Source organism: Triticum aestivum, chromosome 4B (genome assembly GCF_018294505.1).
Source record: "Triticum aestivum cultivar Chinese Spring chromosome 4B, IWGSC CS RefSeq v2.1, whole genome shotgun sequence".
NCBI classification, from domain to species: Eukaryota; Viridiplantae; Streptophyta; class Magnoliopsida; order Poales; family Poaceae; genus Triticum; species Triticum aestivum.
In genome coordinates this window covers 620,301,747-620,305,994 of record NC_057804.1, presented here as the reverse complement: position 1 = coordinate 620,305,994, position 4,248 = coordinate 620,301,747, and positions in this window count along the sequence as shown.

Here is a 4,248-nt window from a genome sequence, read left to right as displayed (position 1 = left end):
TGGTGTGTGTTGTGTGCTGGGTGTGCGCGAGTGCGTCCTTCTGTGCATGCCGCCGTGCAGTGGTGAATTGTGCGCGAGTGCGTCCTTCGTGCGCAAGAAGTTTGTCCTCAATGCGCCCTCAATTTACTAGCGTGTGGGGTGCTACCCCGAGTGGTTTCAACTTTGTTTCCTTCACCGCGTGTCAGATGGGCCTCTAGTTTACTTATTTTCACCCACTGCCACTTGGGCCAGCACACCAAGATACAGAACACGAGCTGACAACGCAGCATGTGGATTGGTTGATCGGTCAACTAAACAATATACAGAGCTATACGCTGACACAATGAGCGTATAATCCGTCGGTATAGAGAGTTCGAGTGAGAGGGGAGGCCCGTGAGAGATAGTAGAGAGAGAGATAAAGAACTAATCCCTCCGTTCGATAATGTAGTTACAACATTTTTTTAAAGTCAAACTTTTGAAACTTTGACCAAGTTTATAAAGAAATTACTTATATCGGCAATACCAAAGATAAATGATAGTATGAAGTAAGTACATGTTGTGATGAATCTAATGATTGTTCCAGATGTAAATGTTTTTCTCCACATATACCTAGTCAAACTTTTCTGAGGTTTGACTTTTCAAAACATTCATATGCTTATGGACGTGACAGAGTCCCTGGCGAGAGAGAGAGAGAGAGAGTGAAAAAAGTGTGTGTGCGTGTGTGAAAGAGACATGGACAACACACGATAAAAGTGGAGAAAAAGCATGCGTGTCTTATGCAAACATATCACACATGCATTTTCGACAAGGAGGCAAGGTGAGGAGATAGTGTGTGGTTGTTTGGAACCGAGAGAGGAAGACCCCTAGCACGTGGCCAATGGGGTCTGACAAACAAGGAAGAGAGGTCGAGAGAGACGTACAGAGAAAATGCAGACATGGGGAGGAGAGAGTGTATGTTTGTCATAGAGAGATCCCCTAGAGATTGTGATGGGACTACATGGGTGGGAGATCGAGTGACAAGGTGTGTGCGCGATAGAAGATGCCCCGAGAGATATCGAGATAGACGTATGGATGGAAGGAGACAATACGTGTGTTCCTGATGGCTAGTAAGAGATAATCATACTTAGGAGGGGGGAGTGCTTGCGCCTATGGCCCTGTTTGGATACTCTAACTCAGTTAGAGGTTAGAGTTAGATTCTAACCCTGAACTAACTCTAAGTAAAGAGGTGTTTGGATGGCAGGGTTAGATGGAGCGCGGATACGGCGAGGCACCTTCACGGGCGGTGCGAGAGGGAGGGAGGGAGAGGACGAGAAGCTTCAAGGAAGTGGGGAGGGATCTGCTGCGGGGAGAGCGAGAGAAAAAAGTGTTTATTAGTGTTCCCAAGAAGAACTAACCCAAATAAGCACCTCTTGGATGGGTTAGTTTTTTTGGATGGGTTAGATGCATCTAACCTAAACTAACCCTCCTGTTTGGATCTTTTTGGGTTAGTTGACTCCAAACTAACCCAAACTAACTCTAACCCATGGATCCAAACAGAGCCTATGATGGAGTGAGGGATTATGGTACTTAGGGGGGTGCGTGTCACATGGAGAGAGAACAAGGGCGGAGAGTGTTGGATGGGTCTATATGTATAGCGCGAGCGAGACATGTGTATGTGTGAACCAGGGAGATATAAGGCCCGTTTGGCTTGCGCCGTGAGCATCTTTTGCGTGGCCTGGGGTTGTGGCTGGATTTCATGCACGCTTGTTTGGTTGCTACCCTGTGAAAAAGAAAGCCCGCCTGGGCTGGGTTCCCTTGCACTTTAATTAGCCTGGCTGAACTCCAGACACTTCAAGTAGCCTGGCCCAAGCGACCGATTTCGAACGCCTGGCCATGCCTGGTCGTGCGGCCACGAGGCTAACAGCAACATGGATGGATATTAGCATTAAATAATTGATGCATGGATTGATTGATGGGACGTTGATGCTTTGCCTGGCCCAGGCATGAACCAAACGCTTCAGCACCACACAAGCCTGGCCAGGCAGAAATATTTTACATCTCACGTCCACACCAGGCAGTACCGACCATCAAGGCATGAGGGTCAGGTCGCGAACCAAACTGACCAATAATGTTTGAGAGAGATTGAGGAGCCCCGATAAGGCTGAGTGGTGCATCAGATAGCTGAGAGGGGGAAAGAGATATTCCATCCGCTCGATAATGCAGTGCATGTAAATTTTTTAGAAGTCAAACTTTGGAAACTTTGATCAGGTTTACGCAAATGTTATTTATATCTACAATACCAAAGATACATCATACAAAACTACATCTCATGGTGAATCTAATGGTATATATTTGCTGTACTAGATGTAATTCTTTTTCTCCACGTACATGGTCAAACTTTGTGATGTTTGACTTTTCAATAAATCTATGTGCTATGGACGGAGGTGAGTGCCTCAGTCGAGATAGATCAAGTGCGTGTGAAGGAGAATGAGTAAGTGTGCAAAAAGAGTATGTGTGTGAAAGAGAAAGTGACAACAAACGATAAATTAGAGAGAGAGTGTGTTTTTTTGTTTCTTATGCGAACATATCCGCATGCATCTCCGAGATGGAAAAGCGAGGCGAGGAGATACACGAAGATAGCTAGTGTGTGATTGTTTGCAACGGAGAGAGACACCCCTGTAGCACATGTCCAATAGAGGTCTGGCCAACAAGGAAAAAAGGTCGAGAGGGACACATGGATGGCATGGACGCATGGGGAGGGAGAGAGGGTGTGTTTGTGATAGAGAGATCCCCTCGAGATCGTGAGGGGACTATATGGGTGGGAGATCGAGGGAGTGCGTGCGCGATAGAAAGATGCCCCGAGAGAAATCGAGATAGACCATGCACATGTTTGTGACGGAGACTAAGATTAGCTAGTCATATACATATACGGGGGACTGCGTGTGCCTACAATTGAGTGAGAAACCATCATACTTGGCTAGCTGGGCATGAGATTGTCTGTGTGTGTGTGCGTGTGAGATGGAGAGAGAACGATGGAGAGAGATAGAGTTTTAGATGGGCCTATCGAGTGCAAGTGAGATATGCATGTGTATGTGTGACCCAGGTGGATGGAGAGTTTGAGAGAGAGGGGGAAGAGCTCCGAGACGACATAGTGGTGCGTGAGAGAGTTACGGGCAAAGAGCCAAGGAATTTGTGTGCGTACGATGAGTGCACCCAAGATCTCTAGCTTGGACTAGCTAGAGTATCATACATAGTGTGCGAGAGAGACCTATAGATGGTGTATATATGAATGCGGACTAGAAAGACCCCCCCCCCACACACACACAGAGAGAGAGAGAGAGAGAGGGAGGGACCAACAAGGTTTTTGTGTCGGATGCGTGCGACAGAATTGAAGATTGTCGGTGAGAGAGTGAGAGAGAGAGAGAGAGAGAACAGGAGTCCGGGAGAGGGGGAGGTCGCGTTTTATGCATCAAAGACTGATATAAACTTGCATTCAAATATTTAAATTGGAGACCATGTTGTCTGCAATCCACACATGAATGGATATATGCGTATATCAAACAAGTTCATTAATTTGACTTTCAACATGTTCATGGAGTACTATAATACTGTACAACATGCTACTCGATTGAGGTGTTCAATTTTGGATTTAGTTCACTATTTTGACCTACTAAACGATCTAGTTCATTGAATTTAGATATTTCATTTTGGGTTTGATTTGCGTTTTTGAGTGGGTCAACTATTTGTCATATAGTAAATCGCTAGCAACGAGCATGTAAAAACACATTACTCCCGAGCATCATCTCTCCATCTAAAAAAGAAGTGGCAAGCTAATATTTCAAAATTTGATTCGAACCGACTTGGTAAGGTAGACGTGGATGCTCGTTCTCCCAAAATTTGAATGAACCGTTAAACATCCTCTCTGCTCGGTGGAATTCGCCCGAGCAAATAAATGGGAGACGCGAAATTACCGTCCTATGTGGGACACGCATCAATTGCCCGTTGTACATCGAGGGTAGGTTCGTAACTTCATCCAATCGCGCCTTCTCCTAGGCCGAAATGACATGTGCCGAATAATTCATAAACCATGGTCGGCAAAACACGCTCTCCTCGCCCGAAATAGCTCGCGCCCACTATTTCAAAACACGCTCTCCTCGCCTGAATTCGCTCGCGCCCACTATAGTTCAAAACACGCCCTCCTTGCCCGAAATCGCTCCCGCCCACTATTTGGGGAGAAGCAAAGTTACTCTACTATCCCCGACCCTCAGTACACAGACCCAAGCCGAGAAG